General features: G+C 43.4%; 1 long non-coding RNA gene across 1 annotated transcript; it reads left to right on the top strand.

Moving 5' to 3' along the window:
• The first annotated feature begins 2,509 nt into the window (after positions 1 to 2,509).
• Positions 2,510 to 21,401, top strand: LOC134808021 (uncharacterized). The gene is made up of 3 exons (XR_010149941.1): positions 2,510 to 2,701; positions 3,537 to 3,577; positions 21,179 to 21,401. It is a non-coding gene; the product is annotated as an uncharacterized LOC134808021 (long non-coding RNA).
• The last annotated feature ends 4,641 nt before the right edge of the window (positions 21,402 to 26,042 follow it).

Raw genomic sequence — 26,042 nt, 5'->3', positions numbered from 1 at the left:
GCTAGCTTTTGAATGTGTTTCCTCTTGCTTTTCTAGTTCTTTTAATTGTGATGTTAGGGTGTCAATTTTGGATCTTTCCTGCTTTCTCTTGTGGGCATTTAGTGCTATAAATTTCCCTCTACACACTGCTTTGAATGCATCCCAGAGATTCTGGTATGTTGTGTCTTTGTTCTCATTGGTTTCAAAGAACATCTTTCTTTCTGCCTTCATTTCGTTATGTACCCAGTAGTCATTCAGGAGCAGGTTGTTCAGTTTCCATGTAGTTGAGCGGTTTTGAGTGAGATTCTTAATCCTGAGTTCTAGTTTGATTGCACTGTGGTCTGAGAGATAGTTTGTTATAATTTCTGTTCTTTTACATTTGCTGAGGAGAGCTTTACTTCCAAGTATGTGGTCAATTTTGGAATAGGTGTGGTGTGGTGCTGAAAAAAATGTATACTCTGTTGATTTGGGGTGGAGAGTTCTGTAGATGTCTATTAGGTCCGCTTGGTGCAGAGCTGAGTTCAATTCCTGGGTATCCTTGTTGACTTTCTGTCTCGTTGATCTGTCTAATGTTGACAGTGGGGTGTTAAAGTCTCCCATTATGAATGTGTGGGAGTCTAAGTCTCTTTGTAGGTCACTCAGGACTTGTTTTATGAATCTGGGTGCTCCTGTATTGGGTGCATATATATTTAGGATAGTTAGCTCTTCTTGTTGAATTGAACCCTTTACCACTATGTAATGGCTTTGTCTCTTTTGATCTTTGTTGGTTTAAAGTCTGTTTTATCAGAGACTAGGATTGCAACCCCTGCCTTTTTTTGTTTTCCATTTGCTTGGTAGATCTTCCTCCATCCTTTTATTTTGAGCCTATGTGTGTCTCTGCATGTGAGATGGGTTTCCTGAATACAGCACACTGATGGGTCTTGACTCTTTATCCAATTTGCCAGTCTGTGTCTTTTAATTGGAGCATTTAGTCCATTTACATTTAAAGTTAATATTGTTATATGTGAATTTGATCCTGTCATTATGATGTTAGCTGGTTATTTTGCTCGTTAGTTGATGCAGTTTCTTCCTAGTCTTGATGGTCTTTACATTTTGGCATGATTTTGCAGTGGCTGGTACCGGTTGTTCCTTTCCATGTTTAGCACTTCCTTCAGGAGCTCTTTTAGGGTAGGCCTGGTGGTGACAAAATCTCTCAGCATTTGCTTGTCTGTAAAGTATTTTATTTCTCCTTCACTTATGAAGCTTGTTTTGGCTGGATATGAAATTCTGGGTTGAAAATTCTTGTCTTTAAGAATGTTGAATATTGGCCCCCACTCTCTTCTGGCTTGTAGGGTTTCTGCCGAGAGATCTGCTGTTAGTCTGATGGGCTTTCCTTTGAGGGTAACCCGACCTTTCTCTCTGACTGCCCTTAACATTTTTTCCTTCATTTCAACTTTGGTGAATCTGACAATTATGTGTCTTGGAGTCGCTCTTCTCGAGGAGTATCTTTGTGGCATTCTCTGTATTTCCTGAATCTGAACGTTGGCCTGCCTTGCTAGATTGGGGAAGTTCTCCTGGATAATAGCCTGCAGAGTGTTTTCCAACTTGGTTCCATTCTCCCCATCACTTTCAGGTACACCAATCAGACGTAGATTTGGTCTTTTCACATAGTCCCATATTTCTTGGAGGCTTTGCTCATTTCTTTTTATTCTTTTTTCTCTAAACTTCCCTTGTCGCTTCATTTCATTCATTTCATCTTCCATCGCTGATACCCTTTCTTCCAGTTGATCACATCGGATTCTGAGGCTTCTGCATTCTTCACGTAGTTCTCGAGCCTTGGTTTTCAGCTCCATCAGCTCCTTTAAGCACTTCTCTGTATTGGTTACTCTAATTATACATTCTTCTAAATTTTTTTCAAAGTTTTCAACTTCTTTGCCTTTGGTTTGAATGTCCTCCCGTAGCTCAGAGTAATTTGATCGTCTGAAGCCTTCTTCTCTCAGCTCGTCAAAGTCATTCTCCATCCAGCTTTGTTCCATTGCTGGTGAGGAATTGTGTTCCTTTGGAGGAGGAGAGGCACTCTGCTTTTTAGAGTTTCCAGTTTTTCTGTTCTGTTTTTTCCCCATCTTTGTGGTTTTATCTACTTTTGGTCTTTGATGATGGTGATGTACAGATGGGTTTTTGGTGTGGATGTCCTTTCTGTTTGTTAGTTTTCCTTCTAACAGACAGGACCCTCAGCTGCAGGTCTGTTGGAATACCCTGCCGTGTGAGGTGTCAGTGTGCCCCTGCTGGGGGGGTGCCTCCCAGTTAGGCTGCTCAGGGGTCAGGGGTCAGGGACCCACTTGAGGAGGCAGTCTGCCCGTTCTCAGATCTCCAGCTGCGTGCTGGGAGAACCACTGCTCTCTTCAAAGCTGTCAGACGGGGACATTTAAGTCTGCAGAGGTTACTGCTGTCTTTTTGTTTGTCTGTGCCCTGCCCCCAGAGGTGGAGCCTACAGAGGCAGGCAGGCCTCTTGAGCTTCCCGGCTGCTTTGTTTACCTAATCAAGCCTGGGCAATGGCGGGCGCCCCTCCCCCAGCCTCGCTGCCGCCCTGCAGTTTGATCTCAGACTGCTGTGCTAGCAATCAGCGAGACTCCGTGGGCGTAGGACCCTCCGAGCCAGGTGCAGGATAAAATCTCGTGGTGCGCCGTTTTTTAAGACCGTCGGAAAAGCGCAGTATTCGGGTGGGAGTGACCCGATTTTCCAGGTGCGTCCGTCACCCCTTTCTTTGACTCAGAAAGGGAACTCCCTGACCCCTTGCGCTTCCCAGGTGAGGCAGTGCCTCGCCCTGCTTCGGCTCGCGCAAGGTGCGCGCACCCACTGGCCTGCGCCCACTGTCTGGCACTCCCTAGTGAGATGAACCCGGTACCTCAGATGGAAATGCAGAAATCACCCGTCTTCTGCGTCACTCACGCTGGGAGCTGTAGACCGGAGCTGTTCCTATTCGGCCATCTTGGCTCCTCCCCCCTTAAATTTTTATTTATGTATTTATTTACTTTTTCATAGAACCACCAAGTCCAATACAATACACTTTGGCAGGAGTTTTCATTGAGATTACATTGAATTTATAGATTAAGGTAAAATCAATATTTTTCTGGTTAAAAAAAACTCCTATCCCGAAATACCCTGTTTTTCTCTTTAGGTTTTTAGCTTTTGGTTAGGCGTTACAGAAGATTTCTTTATATATGCATAGTGCATTACTTGGTAGATATACTTTAATGTGTTTTATAATTCTTGTTATTGTGAATGGGATAGTTTTTTGAAAATAAAACTTCTTATAGTGGAAAGTTTCAAAAGCAAAGGCAACTTGTGGGAGGGGAATGAGGAATCCTTGTGTTCCCCAAACCAAGCTGAGTCATGCCCACTCTTCCTTTCTCCCTACGCCACATACTCCTTTCTACCTCCCCAGTTATTTTGAAGCAAATCCTGGATTTAACATTATTTCCACCATTGGCTCTTTCATGTTAATTTTGGGCCTGACAAGTTACTTAGCTTTCTTATTCGTTTTAATAACATATTGTTAATTTACTTTGCTTTTTCAGGTAGAGACACTTTTGACTTGATCTCTGCAGTCCTCAACATGGTATGTAACACAAGATAGGTCCTTAATACTTGCATTTGCTTGATTTGAAACTAAATGGGTGACCGTCACGATGACATCTCTCAGCTTGCTCTCATGTGGCACCACTGGGTCATCCTTCCCATCCCATGACAGTTCTTAGACTCAAGTTCAGGTTTAGTTAGTCTATCCTAGCCCTCTGTGTTGTTTACCATTCCACAGACAATGCATTTCTTGGCTACTGGGAAAAAACATCCTGCAGTGTGAACCAATCTCCCCCCTCTCCCTGCCTAGCCCTGGGTCTCAGTTTGCAGAGGCTCTGCCTTGGGCTCATTCTCACAGAGCAGCAGCAGCCGCAGATAAAAGTGGGGCAAGGTTCACCTGAGCACAAAGCAGAGCCCGGACTGGCTAATAAATTATGTAGAGATTCTATTGCTCAGAAACTGAATCCATTATTCAGCTTTAAAACAGGAATAAAATATGCAAATGCAGCAGGCAGAAGTGCACACACAGCACACACCATGCTTCAGCCTTGGCAATGGCTGGGCCCACTGGAGTTTCAGAGACAGACACTTTATTTCCTCTGCCTACGAGTGTGTAGAAAGAGACAGAAATCTCAGCCATGGCAAAAAAGCACTGGGCCACTGTTTATCTTCAGATCTGGCCTTGGGAGACATCTTTAGTGGCCCCCAGCAGCAGAGAAGTCAAGACCAGCCTCTGGGGAGAGGCTTGGGTCAACCTGTCCTTGTCTTTCCCCTGAAAGAGGGAAACTCTTTGATGGCAGTTTCAATGCAAAGTTGTGCCCTTCCCGATCCCATTCTCCTATAAAATAACCTATTATTGGTGGCATCCATATATGAACATAAATCCCCTTTGACAATTTTTGTTTGATATTTTGGGTTAGCACATTCTGCTACTTATTGGGTAAGGTAGTCATGTTTTCTTTACTCTGATGTTGACCTCTTTCTATCAAGTAAGTTGCTGAGACGAGGCTGGGCGCGGTGGGTCACACCTGTAATCCCAGCACTTTTGGAGGCCAAAGTGGGCCGATCACTTGAGGTCAGGAGTTCGAGACCAGCCTGGCCAACATGGTGAAACTCCGTCTCTACTAAAAATACAAAAATTTTTATTGTGTGTGTGGCGGGTGCCTATACTTCCAACTACTCGGGAGGCTGAGGCAGGAGAATCGCTTGAATCTGGTAGGCAGAGGTTGCAATGAGCCAAGATCTCACCACTGCACTCCAGCCTGGGCAAACGAGTGAGACACCATCTAAAAAAAAAAAAAAAAGAGGTCTACATTCAGCTTGTCTACTCCTCAGTCACGATTTTAAGGTTCTCATCCATAAGAGAGGCTTGAGGCTTCTCAGTTTTAAAAACGTGTCCTCATGGCAACTCCCACACCATCCTTGACTCTGATCCCCCCTGCTTCTTCTCTGGCTTTGGTATGGCTTTCTTTGGTTCTGCCACCCAAAGTGAAACTGGCTTGGCTGTGTGCCTAGGCTGGGAAGATTTAATCTCATTTAAAAAGTAGCTGCTATTTAATGAAAAGAGGGCTGGATTTGAAATCTGAAAATATGGGCTCAAGGCCTGCAAGTACAACTTACTGCTGGGGCCACCCTGGTGGAGTCGTTTCGCATCCTGGAGCCGTCAGTGTCATGGATAACACTGAACTCAGTGAACTCAGACCTTTGGTACAAGAGTCAGACAGGATGATGGGTGTAAAAGTATTGGGTAGGATGTGTTGTTTATCCTCATATCACTAGGACTGTATCCGGCTGACATGCACCAGAACACATTACTGGTTGTTAAAATGCTGAAGTATTTCTGTGCCAGGTCAGAAATAGCTGTCTTTCCAAGAAGCCCCACACCCCCAATGTCCCAGGGTTCCTCAGTGCTCTTACCACCTCGACCTCTCGTTTACTGCCCCTGCATTCCCACTGTCCTGCAACGAAAGAGTTAATGGCTGGTACTATTCCCGAGACTCACAATTTTCTGCCTTTGGCTCCAGGCAACACACGTTTATTTTCAGCATTAACTGGAGCTTAACCCCAATGTTAAAAATTAGAATCTGCAGAAGTTAAAATTGGCCACTTAAGGCAAATGCTCTCTCCCTCTCTCTGAAAGTATGAATTACTGCTTCTACTGTCTGGGTAAGATGAACTTGATATAATAGCCCCAATCTTGTTTGTTCCAATAGAATATTTCATACGGTCGAAGAAGGCTAAATTATGTGTTTTGAAATTCCCTGAAGCTGCAATTCAAGAAGTGTATAATTAAGCCCTGGCATTATTAAGGAGTAGAAAATATTTTTCTTCCAGCTTTCCTATGGTTTAAAAACTATTCAGGCTTTGGATTTTTGTGATAGCAGACTAGGTGACACATTCTAAGAACTACCGTTAAATGGTGAACGAAAGTCAATGAATGTGGCCCTCCTGCTGAGAGTAAAAAGACTTTCTCACAGCTTTGCATTGGCAGCAGGCGTAGGTATTCCCTTCTTGGAGGCAGCCCTGAGAATCTGTGACAGGTGCGACACTTTTCAGCTACGGTGTCTGGAAAAGATATGGTTCAGCCTTCAGATCCCTTCCTGGCAGGGGTGACGAGAGTGGGCCGTGGCAGTCATTAAGTTCATTGTTTCAGTGAGATCCATACCTCCTTGAGAACTGCTTATGTTTCTCTAAAGAGATAACTTCACTAAAAGGTGAAGGCTTTTAAGGATAAAATCACACAAAAAAGAATATATTCTTGCATTGCTTAGATGTTGTTTTCCGTCCCTGGGGCTGTTGTAACAAATTGCCAAAAACACGATGGCTTAAAGACAACAGAGTTTTATTCTTTCACAATTCTGTAGGTCGAAGTCTGAAATCAAGTGTGAGCAGGGCCAATGGGCCCATTCTGAAGACCCAAAGGAGAGTCCCCCTTTCCCTCTTCCAGCGTCTGGCAGTCCTAGGCCTTCTTTGGTTGACGGCAGCCTCACTTCCATCTGTGCCTGTGACTCACATAGCCCTCTTCTCTGTGTCTCTGACTTTCTCTTCTCTTAAAAGAACACCTCGGCTGGGTGTGGTGGCACACGCCTGTAATCCCAGCACTTTGGGAGCCCCAGGCAGGTGGATCACCTGAGGTCAGGAGTTCGAGACCAGCCTGACTAACATGGTGAAACCTCGTTTCTACTAAATACAAAAAAATTAGCTGGGCATGGTGGCACATGCCTGTAATCCAAGCTACCTGGGAGGCTAAGACAGGAGAATTGCTTGTGCCTGGGAAGGCAGAGGTTGCAGTGAGCCGAGACTGTGCCATTACACTCCAGCCTGGGCAACAAGAGTGAAACTCCATCTCGAAAAAAAAAAAAAAAAAAAGAAGAATCCCCAGAAAACCCCCACACCTGCTGTTGAGTTTAGGGCCTCTCCTCAATGCAGAGTTCTCTCATCTTGAGATAACTTAATGATATCTGCTGATAAAGATCCTTTTTCCCATAAGGTCACATTCACCAATACTGAAGATTAGGACATGAATGTATATTTTGGAGTCACAATTTAACAGACTTTAGATGTATATTTAAAAAATTCGGAAGATAACTAAGGGATTGATTACAATAGTTATCTATCTGGGGAGAGGGCGGAAAGAGGATAAGGCAGCAGAGGAGGAAGGGAGAATTTTGCTTCTATTTCATTCTTAAACAATTTAAAGTTTTGAGTCTGGTAAATCTGTCACTTAGTAAATAATTAAACAAGTAAATCTAATTTAAAATGATACATTTTTGTTTTTGTTTTTTTGTTTTTGGGACAGAGTCTTGCTCTGTTGCCCAGGCTGGGGTGCAGTGGCGCAATCTCGGTTCACTGCAAACTCAGCCTTCCCAGTTCAAGCGATTCTCCTGCCTCAGCCTCCCAAGTAGCTGGGATTACAGGTGTGCACCACCACACCCGGCTAATTTCTGTATTTTTAGTAGAGATGGTGTTTCACTATGTTAGCCAGGCTGGTCTCAAACTCCTGACCTCAGGTGATCTGCCCGCCTTGGTCTCCCAAAGTGCTGGGATTACAGGGGTGAGCCACCATGCCTGGCAGTCAGTTTCAATCTTTTTCAATCTTTTTTTTTTTTTTTTGAGATGAAATTTTGCTCTCATTGTCCAGGCTGGAATGCAATGGTGTGATCTCGGCTCACTGCAACCTCTGCCTCCTGGGTTCAAGCAATTCTTCTGCCTCAGCCTCCTGAGTAGCTGGGATTACAGGTGCCCACCACCAGGCCCGGCTAATATTTTTGTATTTTTAGTAGAGACGGGGTTTCACCATGTTGGCCAGGCTGGTCTTGAACTCCTGACCTCAGGTGATCTGCCTGCCTCGGCCTCCCAAAGTGCTAGGATTATAGGCATGAGCCACAGCATAGGGCCCAGTTTCAATCTTTAACCAATGAAAACCTGAACACAAAACAATAATTCTTAACCAATCATGATGAAACGCAGTAACTTTTTTTTTTAATAAAAGGAAGGAGAAAGTGTTGAAAATTGACATCTATGTTTACATATCACAGCAACACAAAGTGCCAGCAAAAAAAAAAAAAAGTGGAAAAATGAAAGTATCTTGGCCCCATGAGTTTTGCTCTGCTTCCCACTGTCATTTATTCAGTACATGTGTCACTAGAGCCAGGACTTGCTCTAGAAGTTGGAGGAAGTCAATGGCACTGTGAGAAACGTGAATTACCAAGGGACTCTGTCATGTCCTTCGTTACTCATGTGACTTCCTTACATGAAAGGAAAATAAATCCTGGGGCCTCCAAATCACTCAGCTAAAGGGAAAAGTCAAGCTGGATCTGCTTAGGGCAAACCTGCCTCCCATTGTATTCAAAGTCATCCCACTCTTCACTGAGATAAATGCATATCTGACGGCCTCCTTTGGAAAGGCTCATCAGAAACTCAGAAGAATGCAACCATTTGTCTCTTATCTACCTATGACCTGGAATTTCAGTATTAAACCAATGTTTATCTTGCATATATTGATTGATGTCTCATGTCTCTGTAGAGACTACATGAAAATTTTGTTGTTGAAATAATTCGTTGTACTGAGCTTCACTTGAAATGCTTAAATACCTTGAAAACATTTCCATTTTTGCCTTTACTCAAATCAGGTGGTGGCTACTTTCTAATGAATGCAAATCCCAGTATGTGAAAAGTGTGGGTTAGGACAATAAAAGGGGAGGTGACACCATTTTAATGGTTTCTCAGAAGCTGTGCTCCGATGACCTTGGGCACATGTCATCAGTACCTCCTGAGGTTATGTCACAGGTGCATGTCCTTAACTTTGGCAAAATAAACTTCCTAAATTAACTGAGATCTGTCTCAGATATTCAGGCTTCACAGCTATGCCAGCTAACCCCTTATGCTGAAAACGAGGACTTAAAAGGAAAGGGCAAGAGAGCCAGACTTGCTTTTTCCTTTTTTTTTTTTTTTTTAAAGTCTTTCCTTATTCATCAGTAAGCCAAAAGTAGAGGTTGTTAGTAGAAAATGTGTGCACCAAGAAGTGAAATAAAGACAGTTGAGTTCATGTGTTGTAGTGTTTCCAATGTTCTGCTAAGAATGAAATATATATGCATGTACAAGCCACAAAATACAAATTGTGTAATTTTGGTGATGCTGCATATGAGTTAAATGTACCTATGTTTGTATTTAAACGTGAAATTGCACAATATGAAGAGTAATGGTAAAATTCATGCTAATGATTTAAAATTGTATTCTTTCTTTACTCAAAACGACCTCAAGTAGCAAAGTAAAAACACCATAACAAATTGAGAGACTGTAGAAAAAGGGAAAAGCCTTATCTTTTACTACATTCCATGGCACGTTTCTCCTGCTTTTTGAATGAGAGCACTTACAGTTTCATTTTGCATTTGGCTGCAAAAACAGCGCAGCGCCCCCTGCAGGGAGCTGTATCACGGTGTTCTGATCAGCCTCTGGGGAAGTGGCCTCCTCTGGTCCAATCAGCTTGTGGGCTGAGGATCACGTGATACAAAATATGGCCACCCCTGCATGAACCTGGGGCAACTGCCCTGGGTAGGTACCCGTACAAGGAAAGGCAATCCTTCAAGCAATAATCTTTTGGCAGTCTCCCTCACCTCTGTTCACCCCTGGGTATTTTTGGCATTGCTGAGTTTTTAATGATGGGGTGTGATGTTTCCTCAGCCTATTAAACTTCATTGTGTCATTTTTTAACTGCTTCTGAGAAACTACTAAAATGCTGTTACCTCCCTTTTTATTGGCCTAAGCCACACTTTTCACATACTGGTCTTTTCATTCATTAGAAATTAACCACTTATTTTGAGTAAAGGCAAAAATGGAAATGGTTTCAAGGTATTTAAGCATTTCAAGTGAAGCTCAGCACAGTGAATTATTTCAACAACAAAATTTCCATGCAGTCTCTTAGAAGAAAAATGTATCTTAACTAAATTTTAGGACTTCACATTTTGTTTTGTTTTGTCTTGGCTTATTTGTTATTTAAATGTGCGGATCTGTGAAATAACATCATTTCTTTTTAAAAGACAGCAGGTTCTAACTTTAGTACTTCCTGAGCAAAAAGAACTAAGGTTGCAGAAAGCTTCTCTTTCTGGCTGTCTTTCTGGCATTGCTGCAGGCAGTGCTGCCCTTGCTGGGAGGTCTCCACCATCCACATTAGCCTGCATGTCTCTGTCCCTTTGCTTCGTTTCCCACCTCTACCCACCTGCCCACCACACTCTCACACTTCCCCTGCCCAACCAGAATTGCCATCAGGGGCTATTGGTCCAATCCCAAATGCTAGTAACAGAACTGAAAAGCCCAAGTTTGAAGGGAATTTCTCCTTCCGTGAAGTCCCCTGGGAGAAAATTTTCTGGAAGACTCACCATCCCAGAGGCTACACAGCTCAGGACAACCCCTGTTCTTTTAAGGGAAAAGTGAAAGCCTGGACTTGTAGGTTTTCCCCACCAGTTTTCACATGGAGCTGATATCGGCATCTCTGCAAGGCCAGGAGGAGAGTGAGTGACCTCTCTGGAACTCCGAAGTTTACTTTCCCTGCGTTTTCGTAACTTGTTCTCAGCTCTTTGAACTGCATCCAAGTGCCTAGTTCATGATGCCATAATTGCTCACCGGGGTCAAGGGCAGAGCTCTGGTTTCATATTGTAAAATTCAGTGCACCTGGGTACCACATAATAGCTGTACTAAGACATGTGTGCATTACATCAGCTATGATTCATTCCTGTGATCTAGTTTAGACCACAATCTGATAACACAAACCAATTACTTAAACTGTTAGAAGATGCTTAACTGGAAAAAACATATCTTTAGTTTTCCTTCCAACTTTAGTCTAAACCATATATATATATGTTCATATTCCATATATATGTATTCCAAATACTCTACATGACTTTTAAACAACAACAAAACTCGGGGGAATGGGATCTAAAATGTATTTCCCAGGTCTAGCTTGGATGGACTTCAGGGTCATTAACAAGCTGTGCCAAGCAGCATATGAAATCGGTGAGATAAGCTTTGATGCATATTAGCTGTGGGACCTTAAGCAAATGACTCATACTCTCTGAGCTAAAGTTTTCTTATCTGTGAAATAAGCATAGCAAGCCCTCCCCCTAAGGACTGTTGGGGTTAAATTAAATGGTAAAAGCTCCTTAGTCAGTACTCAATATAGGTTCAGTACATATTGGTCTTTTTTCCTTTCCAATCATGGATACGTACCTGTTGGGCAAAGTAGGTTTCTCCTGGCCATGCCAGGGGACTTCTCACTGTGCTGCAGCCAAGGCTTGATTGAGATTGGCTCCTCTGGGTCTTTAGGGACATATCTTGATTGATATCAACCAATCACAGTTATCCTGTGTTAGGGCAACAAACTGCTACCCAAATCTGCAGCCTGGTGGCAGGGATTGAGTTAGGGGTGACCCAGGCAGTGCAAAGCTCAGCCATTTTTTTTTCTCCATTTGGATGTGAGCAAAGAAGCTGTGGCTCTGGTTACTGCGGAGGCCTGCTGGAGGACAGAGCCAGGGACAGAAAAGGGTGAAACAAAGCATCTCCAACGGACAGGCGGGGGCTCTGTTTAAGCAAAGTCTCAACGGGACTCTTCTTTTATAGCACTATCTGCCATCCTCAAATACACCAGCTACCACTCTGGGCACCCATAAGAACAGAATGTCACTCATCTCTGGGTTTTCGATCCAGAGCTGCAAGCGGACAAGAATGGAGCTGAATCACATAGGACCCATTCGAGCACTTCCACCAGTTGAGCCTCTTCGAATGGATTTTAAGATCACCTCCGTCACACTAGCTGCATGAGTGGAGCTTCCACTGTTAGACACAACACAATGGAATATGGCTGATATGGTTTAGCTCTGTGTCCCCACTGAAATCTCACCTCGAATTGTAACCCTTGAGTATTGAGGGAGGGACCTGTAATCCCCAGGAGTGGAGAGAGGGAAGTGATTGGATTATAGGGGTGGTTCCCCCATGCTGTTCTCCTGATAGTGAGTGAATTCTCATGAGATCTGATGTTTTTATAAATGACAGTTTTTCCTGCTCTCTTTCCCTGTCTCTCTCTCCACCCTTCTCCTGTCTCATCTCTCCTCTGCCCTCCTCTCGCTCTCTCTCTCACCTCCTGCCATGTAAGATGTGCCTGCTTCCCCTTCTGCCACGATTGTAAGTTTCCTGAGGCCTCTTCAGTGGAACTGGCTGAAGAGGCTGAGGCAATTAAACCTCTTTTCTTTATAAGTTACCCAGTCTTGGCAGTTTTTTTTGTTTTGTTTTGTTTTGTTTTGTTTTTTGAGACAGAGTCTCGCCTTGTCGCCCAGGCTGGAGTGCAATGCCGCAATCTCGGCTCACCGCAAACTCCGCCTCCTGGGTTCAAACGATTCTCCTGCTTCAGCTTCCTGAGTAGCTGAGATTACAGGTGCCTGCCACCATGGCCAGCTAATTTTTGTATTTTTAGTAAAGGCGGGGTTTCACCGTGTTGGCCAGGCTGGTCTCTAACTCCTGATCTCATGATCTGCCCTGGCAGTTCTTTATAGCAGTGTGATAACAGACTAATGCAATGGCTATCTCTATTTTTACCTGCTGGTAGGAACCACAGGCGGAATGTTAAACCTCTGAGATCTCTCCAGACCATAAGAGTGGGTATAACACTTTCAGAATTGTGCCGTTTAACCCAGTAATCTAACTTTTATACACATCTCCTGAGATACAGGCCTGAGAAAGAAAAAGGCTGTCTTTGTGAAAATGTTATTATAGCATTACCTATGTATATATTTTGATTAAAATTAGAAAAGCATTACACTTAGTTGTAAAAACTGACAGTAGCAAAGGATTGAAAGTGAAATATATTAGCTCATTCCTTCCATGTGACCCCTCCATGGCCTCACATCACAGAGGTAATATTATTCTAAAAAAATTTATTTACATAAATGAATATATTGGAGACATTTGTGTAAAAGCCTTAATTTGTGTTTAAAAATATTTAAGGGAGGCCGGGTACAATGGCTCATGCCTGTAATCACAGCACTTTGGGAGGCCAAGGTGGGCAAATTGTTTGAGGTCAGGAGTTTGAGACAGCCTTGCCAACATGGTGAAATCCCGTCTCTACTAAAAATATGAAAATTAGTTGGGCGTGGTGGCAAGTGCCTGTAATCTCAGCTACTTGGGAGGCTGAGGCACGAGAATCACTTGAACGCAAGAGACGGAGGTTGCAGTGAGCCGAGATCGCGTCACTGCACTCAAACCTGGGCGGCAGAGTGAGGCTCCACCTCAGAAAAAAAAAAAAATTATAAGGGAATATCGAAATAATGAGGGATCCACTAAATTATACTGCAAGCAAAACAAAATAAAACCAACAAACCAACTAGCCCTAAAGCAACCTAAGTGCCATCAGTCTGAAACAGGTTGATGAATTTGGTATCATCTAATGGAATGCTATATATCCATGACAAGGAATGAAGAAGACCTACATGTATTTTAACAGAAATGTGTCTAAGATACACCCTATATGCCAGTAAGTGAAAAAAACAAGTTACAAAATAATATGTACAGTACCATTCCTTTGCAGTATAATGATATGGTTTGTACTATTCTATAGTTATCATAAATCAAGACATTTTTTGATAAATGGAGATATTTTGGATATTATATACTAGTATTAATTGCTGATGTCAGAAGAAGCATGGAAAAAGGTTCTCTGGACTAAGCAATGTTCTGTGTTGCCACAGCTGCTGGCTCAGTGATATGGCTGGGCTCTGTGTCCCCACCCAAATCTCATCTTGAATTGTAATCCCCACGTGTTGGAGGAGGGGCTTGGTGGGAGGTAACTGGATTATGGAAGTGGATTTCCCCCTTGCTGTTCTTGTGATAGTGAGTGAGTTCTCATGAGATCTGATGGTTTAAAACTGTTCGGCACTTCCCCCTGCATGTTGTCTCTCTCCTGCCACCATGTAAGTCAGGGCTTGCTTTGTCTTTGCCTTCTGCCATGATCGTAAGTTTCCTCCCTCACAGCCATATGGAACTGTGAGTCAACTAATCCTCTTTTCTTTATAAATTATCCAGTCTCAGGTAGTTCTTTATAGCAGTGTGAGAATGAACTCATACAATCAGTTTCCCTCCTTAGTCTCAGCAGCATGCTGCATACCTGATCTGGCTATCGAAATCTCTATAAATGTCTTTAAATTTTATTGAGTCTAAAAGATGCTGGAAGGGATCCAGATAATATGTGTCAGAATCCATCTTGATTCCTGATAATAAACAATCAGTGACTACTGTTTACAAGAAGTAATAAAGAGAGAGCTAATTAATAGCTTGGCAAAGCAATATTATAGAGAAAATCACTAGTCAATTTTATTAGTCCGTTTTCATGCTGCTGATAAAGACATACCTGAGACTGGGTAATTTATAAAGAAAAAGAAGTTTAATGGACTCGCTGTTCCACATGGCTGGGAGGCCTCACAATCATGGCGGAAGGTGAAGGAGGAGCAAAGGCATGTCTTACGTGGCAGCAGGCAAGAGAGAGAATGAGAACCAAGTGAAAGGGGAAACCCTTTAAAAAACCATCACATCTTTTGGAACTTATTCACTAACATGAGAACAGTATGGGGGAAACCGCCCCCGTGATTCAAGTATCTCCCACCAGGTCCCTTCCACAACATGTGGGAATTATGAGAGCTACAATTCAAGATGAGATTTGGGTGGGGACACAGACAAACCATGTCATTAATGAAATAAGGGACTTCAAAAGAAACCAGAGCAAATGTCTTCCGATGTAGTACAGTTATGTAAGAAAAAGGAGATGTTACAAATTTTCTATCATGCGTTCCTTAAAACATGCAGAAAGATATTGCACCTGTGAAAGGCAAACGGGCAGAGAAAGAACAGCGAGATCAGGCAATAATGTGAGAAGATGAAAAAAACACAATAGTGGAATTTAAAATCCCAGATGGAAGCAGCGACAACAGATTCGAGGCTGCAGAAAACCTGATCAGTGAAGTAGATGACACATGTGACAAACTCTTGTGCCTAAAAATAAAAGTCAAGGGTATGAAAAAGATGAGGAAGTGAAAATGATGGGAGGAAAAAAGACCCATAGTTTAAGGATGTGGCATGTACATGTAAGAAAGTACAGAACACATGGAAAAGAAACACTGAACAAATAGAAACGCTCTTGAGCTAAAGAAAGAGTTGGCCTTCAGGTTAAAAAGGTTCATTAAAACAAAGTCCAATTATTTAGAGGAGTGGGACACCGAGACTTAGCTTTGTGACACTTGGATGTTTCAGGCACAATGAAGGGACCCAGAGTAAATAGGAGCAGTAAGTAAATAAGAGCAACAACCGCAATAAAAACAAAAAGTCAGGTAACCCCAAACAACCAGTCAGGCCTGGCTTCAGACTTCCACTGAATAAAAATCCAGCAGGCAGTAGAGTTGTGTCCTCAGAATTCTGAGAGGAGAGATTTTTTGAAAATGCTGAACAGAACTGACTACATAATTCGCAGAGCCTAGGCAGGCAGAGGCTTGGTGGACAAATCACCTGAGGTCAGGAGTTAAAGACCAGCCTGGCCAACATGGTGAAACCCCGTCTCTACTAAAAATACAAAAATTAGGCAAGGCGCATGGCTCACGCCTGTAATCCCAGCACTTTGGGAGGCCTAGGCAGGTGGATCACGAGGTCAGGAGATCGAGACCATCCTGGCTAACGTGGTGAAACCCTGTTTCAACTAAAAATACAAAAAAATTAGCCGGGCGCGGTGGCAGGCACCTGTAGTCCCAGCTACTCGGGAGGCTGAGGCAGGAGAATGGGCGTGAACCCAGGAGGCAGAGCTTGCAGTGAGCCGAGATTGTACCACTGCACTCCAGCCTGGGCGACAGAGCGAGACTCCATCTCAAAAAAAAAAAAAAAAACAAAAAAAAACAAAAATTAGCCAGGTGGTGTGGTGGCACACTCCTGTAGTCCCAGCTACTCGAGAGGCTGAGGCAGGAGAATCGCTTGAACCCAGGAGATGGAGGTTGCAGTGAGCTGAGATCACACTACTGCACTTCAGCCTGGGCAAAAGAGTGAGACTGGGTCAAGAAAGAAAGAAAGAGAGAAGGAAGGAAGGAAGGAAAGAAAGAGAGAGAGAGGGAAATAAAGGAAAGAAAGAAAAGAAAGAAGAAAGAGAAAGAAAGAAAGAAAAGAAAGAAAGGAAGAAAGAAAGAGAAAGAGAAAGAGAAACCATCTAGAGAATTTAAAAGTCAGAATACCTGGACAAGAAAGGTAAGAGAGCAGCTGAATATTAGAAATGTAGAGGAAAAAAGCTCTTTATTTCTTCATGTGTGCAAATTCCAAAGCACCTCTTACCAATACAAATATTAGTCAAAAAAAAAAAGATAAACATCAGAAGAGAGGACTATGTAGCAAAATGGAGAAAACAGTGTTTCAGTGCCAGACAGCAGAGAAAGGGAGGGCAATAATTTTCCTTTAAAGCAATTCAGAGAAGTTCTCTTATTTTCTCAACATCCCGGAAGCATGCTTGCCTGTATGTTGTAAGCAGTGACAGATATTGACGAGCCGAATTTTCTCATCCTGTCCAGAAATTGTCTGAGGAAGCGCTCCAAGGCATCTCCCCCTGTCAAACGTTCTGGGACACACAGGTATTGCAGGGGCAGCATCTGCACTTTTGCTTGGAGGGACGCTCAGACCTCATGATTCAGCAGATGCAGTGCTTAATTGGGAAGCCACCGTCTTCTTGTCGGAGAGCAGTGAAAGAAGCCCATTTGCCCCACCTAGCTAGCAACTGTGTTCCATCATGGGGCAAGCTCAACAGTCATGCCCAGCCTGCAGCGAGTATGTGATGGCTGAGAAGGGTGTTTTCAGAACCCACCCCGGCACTGCTCACAAGCCCTCTTTGTGCATCTCCTTCCCCAATTCCAGAGGTGCAGCCTGCACCCGAAAAGCTGTTTTGCTCAATGTTATCTGTACATTCATTGTGTTTTCCAACCTCTCACCTCCGTACTTTTATTTCCACATCTGTAATCCACTTCATCCTCTCAATTTAATGCACCGATTATTTTTCACTTTTTTTGTTAATTTTTAGGGATGGGGTCTCACTCTGTCACCCAGGCTGTAGTGCAGTGGTGTGATCATAGCTTGCTGCAGCCTCAAACTCTTGGGCTCAAGTGATCTTTCTACCTTGTAGCTGGAACAAGAGGTGCACATCAACACATCCAGCTGATTTTTAAATTTTATGTAGAGACGAGATCTGGCTATGTTGCTCCGGCTGGTCTTGAATTCCTGACTTGAAGCAGTCCTCCCACTATGGCCTCCCAAAGTGCTGGGATTACAGGCATGAGTCACTGCATTAGGCCGGATGCACCAAAATTCTCCCCAAGCTTGAAACAGCGGCTGTGCTTTGTCACTACGCTGGGTGGGGCCAGCCCTGGAAACATCCCCTTCCCCGCCAGCCTGCCTCTTTAATGGCCAGTCATGGAAAAAAGTCAGTGCTGGGACATCTTTTCCAAAGGAAAAAGCCTCAACTTTCAGTTTCAGGCTCTTATTTGTTTTTGGTTACAGGAAATTTCTACTTCTTTTCTAATTTCCCATCTGTTCGTCAACTGGTGTATTTTTTTCTAGCTCAGTGCCTTCCCACACGGGTCCTGAGGACTCTGGTCAGGCCCTACCTTCTTAGAGCCACACAGCGCAGCAGGCCAGGCACAGCACTGGAGGGCTTGGTCCTGCTCAGGTTCCGAGATAATACTGACCATGCTGGGGGACAGGGCTGGGAAAAGAAAATCCCAGCCCTGACCCCTTGCCCACCCTTCCTTCTTAGCCCAGCAGCTGGGTACCTGCTTGATATGGTTTAGCTGTGTCCCCACCCAAACGTCATCTTGAATTCCTACATGTTATGGGAGGGACCCAGTGGGAGGTAATTGAATCATGGGGGCGGGTCTTTCCCATGCTGTTCTTGTGATAGTGAATAAGTCTCATGAGATCTCACAGTTTTAAAAATGGGAGTTTCCCTGCACGAGTTCTGTCGTCACCTGCTGCCATCCATGTAAGATGTGACCGACTCCTCCTTGCCTTCCAACATGATTGTGAGGCCTCCTCAGCAATGTGGAACTGTAAGTCCATTAAACATCATTGTTTTGTAAACTGCCCGGTCTCAGGTATGTCTTTATCAGCAGCCTGAAAACAGACGAATACACTGCCATTACCACAGGGCTCGTCCAGGCCACCTCTCCCCTGAGCTTGTACTCTGACTTTCTGAACACCATTGTTTTGCCCCTGAATCTTGACCTCTGCTCTGACCCCAAACCCTCTTCTTTGGACTCCCCCAGAAAGACCTTCCACTATCTTCTGTCCTTGGATCCACTGTGACCTTAACACACCCTAGGACACCGCTGAAGCCAGCTTCTGAGGGTTCAAGTCCCTTACTCCAGTTTGGACTGGACATGGCTCTGTTTATTTTCCTGCCTTGCTGTATTCTGAAGTCCCAGTGCCTTCTGGCCACACCTCCTCAGGTGTTTGCTGTGTCCTACCAGTGACACTGAGGCACAACCAGATGCCCTTTGAGAACCAAGGTTGGGTCATTCTGAAGACAGTCCATTGCCACTTCTTTCATGGATGTTTCTCTTTCTCTCTGACTTGCTTCATTCTCCAATTTCTAGGCCACCTGCTAGAATTTTCAGCAGGAAGTTAGGCTGCTGCTCAAGGTGACAGGTCCTGAGGGACTTTTCTTTATCTCTCACATGGGACACCCCTTGCAGGGAGCCAAAAGTGGGTTCAAACCTTGCCTCTGCTAGCAGGAATGACCTTGGGCAAGGTACAGAACCTCTTTGAGCCTCAGTTACCTCCTCTGTAATAGGAAAATTGTAACTTCCGGGTTATTGTGAGAATTAAATGGGGTTAAACATGTAAGAACACACGAGAGACTCAGTAAATGTTGCTTCTCTTTCCTTCCCTGCCGTGCCCCAGGAGACTGCATCTGGCTATTCAGATAGGGACCCAGAGATATCAGCCTCAATTTTTTAAACACAGTGTGAGTGACTTTGATGTGAAGGTGTTTTCTATTTGTCAAGTATTGTTATTTATAAGGCAGGAATAATTACCTTAGTGAGTTTGGGAAATATTACTATTTTTGCCTTTTCTGAGACATACCATTCATGCTGCTCTGGGTAGTTTAAAGTAAAAAGTTACATTGTTGATAATTTTTTGTAATCAGATTCAAGAAGCAAGCAAGCTTCTCTCTCGCCTTTTATGCCATTTTAAATGAGATGTAAGTTTATCTAGACAATTGATTGTGAAATATTTTGAAGTTCAAAAAGATACAGAAATTGGTTACATTTAATGGAGGACACATGGATGGTCATGACGGGGTAGGGACCACAGGGAAAAGAGTGTTTTTAAAATATCTTGGAGATGAAATCTGTGGCCATCTAAACGTGAAACAAGGAGGGCAAGTGAAGATGAATTTGTGTCTCTGGGCTCTCATCAGAATCAATCTAGACTCTAGCCGACAGTTCTTCACATCCTACAATTAGCAAACAACTTGCAAACTGCACAAATCATATTCTTGGAGTGAAATCAGGCCCTTGGATACTCACAACATTTATGGAGATGCTACTGCCCTTGGACTAAAAGCTTCAAAGTGGTTTAAACACCAATTAGTCTTCCCTGCCCCACAGCTCTGAAGCTTTGCTCTGATTATATTCTATAAGTTAAAAAAATAATTTTTTTAAAGAAGCCTAGGTAAAGCTTGCAAAGGCAAAGTTACTGACATAAAATGGGGCAAATAAATCCCTGCAGAGTTGAAACAGCCTGAAAAGGGCAGCAGCGTTCACTGAGGCTCTAATCCCTAATTCATGCAATTCAAAGATAGAGGTGAATGTCACAGGGCATTATGCACAGACACATTTTGGGATAGAGAAAACAGAGTGTTGTCTGCATGGTCAAAGGTCAGCAAGAAAATCATTAGAACTGCAAACAGTCTTTTGTTGTTCTGGGCGCATTCTCTAAAAGGTGATGAAATGTAGAGCGGGAGTCAATATGAAAGGACTGTGCCTGGGTCTGCTCTTGAGATGATAGTCCTGAGAAGGTGGAAACGCCATCTTTGTACATGAAAACTGGAGGATACTGAGACCTTCAGGCGAATGATTTAGCCTAAGCTTTTTGTTGTTGTTGTTGTTGTTGTTGTTGTTTTTTCTTTTTGAGACAGAGTCTCGCTCTGTCACCCAGTCTGGACAGCTCGCTGCAACCTCCATCTCCCGGGTTCAAGTGATTCTCCTGCCTCAGCCTCCCAAATAGCTGGGATTACGGGTGCATGCCAACACGCCTGGCTAATTTTTGTATTTTTAGTAGAGATGGGGTTTCACCATGTTGGTCAGGCTGGTCTTGAACTCCTGACCTCAGGTGATCCACCTGCCTCAGCCTCCCAAAGTGCTGGGATTATAGACATGAGCCACCGTGCCCGGCCCTAGCCTAAGCTTTTTAGTGAACCATAAGAGGAATTGCACGAAGGCTTGATATTGTTAAGGTTTAGAATCTCTGAATGGGGTTCATTAAGCTGTGGGAAGTGCTGGTCAGGATCTGTGGGGTATTCAAACCCAGAGCAGCAAAGTCCCTAAACCAGCCTCCTTGCATAAAGATTTATTCATCAGAGATCATGAAAAGTGTAAAGTGAGATCAGAATTTCATAGAATCCTGAATGATTTCTTGAAATTGTTGTTTTGACTTCACTTCTGTAAAATGTCCAGTTTTTCTCCTCTCTACCAAATCTTCTCCACCCAAGTGGATGTTAGAAGGACAAGTCGTATGTCTACTAGGATACAGAATAGATAAAGTTGGTTTGAACTGATCAGCAATACATCAGTAGGATGTGGACAGGGAGACCTTTCTTTTCTGGTACCTGAGAAATAGTAAAATAGTAAGAGGTCACCAAAAAGAAGTTTCAACGCTTCTAATTTCACCAGTTAGGCCAGGAGCGCAGGCAGATATTGAGCAGCTATGCAAAGGCTTAAATTAAGAGAACATGAGTGCTGTATATCTGGCATATCTAAATAGCCCAAGGATGGAGGCAAGCCACAGGGACCAACTGCAATGTGATCTGGGGTCTGGGCTACATGGAAGGTGTATGACCACAGGCTTCTGTTTACAGAGTGTGCTGAGAAAGTTTCCATTAGGTGGACGTGTCTCTCCGTGGAATAAAGCCCAAGGCGCAGCTGGCCTCTCAACTCAGGTGAGTGTTTTAACCTTTCCCAATAGCTTAGGTGATCCCCTGAGACACACAAACACACAATGTGCTGCAGGTGATTTTAAGGGACTAATAATAGTAGTGGTAGTATCATTTCCACTTTACAAATGGTACAAAAGGATTTTGGCTATGTCTGCATGCAAAGAATGAACGACAAAACCTGTGAAATAAGTGAAGACCATTACTCTAGTATATATAATGCAAGATGGACTGACTTTTTCTTGGCATTTGATTGACTTGGCTTTGGAGGTGAAAGTCTAAGGATGAAGGGAGGAGTAACTGCTGCTACTGCTTTAATACCTTTGAGAAGAGCTGTTATGTCTTGAATGGGGAGATAGTAAAACTTAGTCCATTCTCCTAAAAATCTTCTAACACAAAAACATTTTAAAAATTTTTTTAAAAGAGAGAAAGTGAATTCCAGATTAAGAAAAGAATCAAGTGCAATACACTTAAAGAAACTACAGTGAGAGTGACTTTTGAAATCCTTCATCACATTTCTCAAGGCAATTGTTAATCATTAGTTTTTACAAAAGGGAGGTGTTTTGGTGGATAGATGGCTTAAATAGTTTGCAGGGCTTGTGGACCAATTAAGGTCTGTTGAATATGGCTTTAGAAAAGAGAGCTCAACCTGTGTCCCCTGAAAGTAATTTGTATCATAGTTGGAAAGATACAATGCATTACAACCAAGCAAGTCTTATAAACGTCCTGAGGTTTATATTGATTATGAATATTGCCACAGGTGGGACAGGTGCAATGCCCAGTTTGTCTTGGCAGACTTGGCTTATGCCTGTTATCCTAGCATGATTAAGAGTGTCCCGTTTCACTCTAAAAGGTGTCCTAAGTGGATGATGAATGATTTGGTCTTTTTATTAATGAAGTAAGAGGGAAGGATTATTCCTAACTGGGTAGACTGTAGATTTGTGTAACTAAAAGGGAATGAGTTGGTGATGGACTTATTTTCTAAATATATTCTTGCTGATAATTTCTTAAGGGACCAATACACAATAGTAAATTTCAAGGACTGTCACTTTTACTGAATTTTTGACCCAATTATGATGCAATTATATTTTTTGTGTCATGTTCTTCATGCTCTAAACATAGCACAATTAGAAAGGATTTGAGAAAAGGCATATTTTAGATGGCATCAAGGTCTTTTTTTGGCAACCTTTTTCTTTTCTTTCTTTCTTTTTTCTTTTTTTTCTTTTTTTTTTTTTTATGGAGTCTCGCTCTATCACCAGGCTGGAGTGCAGTGGCATGATCTTGGCTCACTGCAACCTCAGCCTCCCAGGTTCAAGCAATTCTCCTGCCTCAGCCTCCTGAGTAGCTGGAACTACAGGCACACACCACCACGCCCAGCTAATTTTTGTATTTTTAATAGAGACGAGGTTTCACCATGTTGGCCAGGATGGTCTCGATCTCTCGACCTTGTGATCTGCCCGCCTCGGCCTCCCAAAGTGCTGGGATTACAGGGGTGAGCCACTGCGCCCAGCCTGGTAAGCTTTTTCTACTAAACAAACCATAGAATTCTCCTGGTCCCTAAAATGTTTGAATAATGAACACAAAGTAACATAGTTTATTTAGTTACAGACTTTGCTTCAAGACAGACAGACAGACACACACACACACACACACACACACACACACACACACACACACACAGAGTTTTGTATGAGGAAAATCAAGAAAAACAATAAGAAGTCCAAGTGCCCTGTGACATGTTGGAGGGCCACACATGGACCTCTCCCCGTTGGACAGTCCCAGCTGAGTGCCGTCTTCCACCCATTCTCGAAAAAGCACCAAATACCAGTGACCCTCATTATTTGCAGATTCTGTATTTGCAAATTTATCTGCTCATTAAAATTTATTCAAAACCCCCAAATCAATACTTGCAGCACCGTTGTAGTTATTCATGGATGTGTGTGGGGCAGCAAAAGGTTTGAGTCTCTCAATGTGCATGTTCCCAGCTGAGGTCACACAAGAAGATGCTTTGCCTTCTTGTTATAGCTCTCAATACTGCAATCAACGGTCCTTTTCACCGTCTACCTAGCGCCATGTGTTTTGTGCTTTTTGCTGTTGATTTCACTGTTTAAAGTGACCCCCAAACATAGGGCTTAAGTGCAGACCAGTGTTCCTAAGTGCAAAAAGGCTTTGATGTGCCTTGCAGAGGAAATATGTGTGTTCAGTATGCTTTGTTCAGGCAGGAGTTTTAATGCTGTTGGCTCTGAGTTCAAGGTTATGAATCAACAACATGGTACATTGGGAAAAGAGAAGAGGAAATTTGCCAATCTGTAAGCGAGGCCATCCTGGAAAGTGCTTAAACTAAATCTTTGGTGTGTGATGGAGCTACGAGAAAGATGGGGAAATGGCTAAATCTGTAGATTTTTGAGATTATGACATATAGAAAAAAGAGTAGTGACAGCATTTTTTTGTGAGACTGAGAGCCAAAGAAATTCATGGACACATTACCCAGGTTCAGGAAAATGATAAACTCTTCCATGCTAGTGTTTTCTTATAAAGAAAATACTTCATATAACTAATTATTTTTTAAGAAATAGATATTCAATAAGGTATCTTTAAACAAAAACACATAAAAACCAAAGTTGCATATTGATTAGTTAACAGAAATGTCGTGAGCTGAAGCTCACGGGAATCAAATCTTGAATTTCCTTAGAAGCAGTGGCTCCATTTGAGTTAATTCAGTGCTTGTGGCAGCCACTGCAAACAAGAACTGCCTGGACAACACATGAGTGATGCCGCCTCGCACCCTCCAGGCCAGTCCACCTCCAGCTGAGTTCCACTGAGCAATATCCATGGGCACATGAGGCACAGAGGAGTCCCCTGACCGAGCCCTGCCTAAATTCCTGACTTGCAGAATCTGTGAGATATGATAAAATGGTTGCTGTTGAATCTATTAAGCTTTGGATCACCTGAGATGCAGCCATAGGTAATCAGAATGTGGTACCAGAAGTGGTAGCTTTGAACAGATATTCTCTCTTTTGTTTTGAGGCATAATACTGCAAAGTATTGAACTGCAAAGCCATAGATATTCTCTTTTGTTTTGAGCCATAATACTGCAAAGTTACTTTGAACACTTTAAGAAGGAGGAAACAGATTCAGAGAGTTCAGAAGTGGTGGGGTATCAATTCAAACGCCAGCACTGAGGAATTGACGAACTCAGCTAGGCTTCAATCTTCCTCACTGTACCACAGTTCCCACTGGCGTCATTAAAGACAGCTGTTTCATGGGATAATGAATAGGCCTCTTTTGACCTTCAGTGTCAGTCAAGCTGTGTGGCTGTGATTGTGAAGAATACAACAGAGTTTATCCATTTCCAGAGATCCTTTAATGGAGATTTCCAGCAGCACCTGTAGTCACATGGTGATATGGGATGGTTGTGTCCTCACCCAAATCTCATCTTGAATTCTAGTTCCCGTAATCCCCAAATGTTGTGGGAGGGATCTGGTGCAAGGTAATTGAATCATGGGGGCAGTTACCCCCATGCTGCTGTTCTCATGACAGTGAGTGGGTTGTCACAAGATCTGATGGCCCTTTTCCCCCTTTTGCTTGGCACTTCTCCTTGCTGTCGCCATGCGAAGAAGGACATGTTTGCTTCCTCTTCTGTCATGATTGTAAATTTCCTGCGGCCTCTCCAGCCATGCTGAACTGTGAGTCAGTTAAACCTCTTTCCTTTATAAAGTACCCAGTCTTGGGTATGTCTTTATTAGCAGCTTGAGAATAGACGAATACACATGGGGACTACACAGATGGCCGAGCATGGTATTTGGTGCATAGATTAAGCAGAAAAGATTTGGAAATTAGGGTCAGGAATTGTTTAAGCTTTGAAGGGCAAAGAGGGCTTGAGGAATAGCTCCTGAGGCCTGTGGGAACAACTATCATGAGGAAAGACTCAGAAAATGAGAACTGGGCATTGTCATACAACCTGGCCAGCTCTTGTCCACGGAGGGGATTCCTGTGTAACCTCTGTGTCAGGGAAGAGACTGGCCACTCAGTTGTCTCCTGAGAGCAAGGCTGAGTTGCCCCAAGTTGCATAGAAGGGTGTCTGCTCCTGGAGGGGCCTTGGGACTGGGCTCCCAGATGTCCGTAGGGGACATTCCTGGATGTGTGGTCCAGTGCATCCTGGAGTTGCAGTGGAGATGCTGCCGAGTGCCTGTGGTTCAAGAGGAAAGTGGCAGGGTGGGTTTGGGCATATAGTCTGTTATTTAGATTCTATGCTAACAAAGGCAAAAGGAATGTTGGCCTAAGATGACAGATGATTGCTTTCTCCCAAGGTTAGCAGGCTAGGTGGGCAAAGTTGGATAGTAGTCTTTACTGGCACTTGCAGGTCCTATGGGACAATGCAAGACAGGACATGTCTTCCAACTTCCTGGTGTCAGCGTGGCTCAGTGTGTCCGGCTTCTGAAGACAGCCACTCAGTTACATGCAGGCCATGGGCCTGCTTGCTCTCACATTACCCCTTCCCCCTCACACTAGGAGAAGAGTAATGTGGTTGGCAGAATAATAACCCACCAAAGATGTCTGTGTCCTAATTCCTGGAAATTGTGAATATGTTACCATACATGGCAAAGGGGAATTAAGGTTGCAGATTGAATTAAGGTTGCTAATCAATGAGCTTAAAATAGCAAGATCATCCTAGATTCCCTGCATGGGCCCAATATGATCACAAGATTCCTTATAAATAGAAGCAGCAGGAAGAAGTCAGAGGGATGCAGCATGGGAGGACACAGCTGGCCAGTGCTGGCTCTGACAA

The sequence above is a fragment of the Pan troglodytes genome, chromosome 13 (genome assembly GCF_028858775.2).
Source record: "Pan troglodytes isolate AG18354 chromosome 13, NHGRI_mPanTro3-v2.0_pri, whole genome shotgun sequence".
Classification (NCBI taxonomy): domain Eukaryota; kingdom Metazoa; phylum Chordata; class Mammalia; order Primates; family Hominidae; genus Pan; species Pan troglodytes.
The sequence above is the reverse complement of the archived record's forward strand: the minus strand, read 5'-3'. Positions and strand labels throughout refer to the sequence as shown.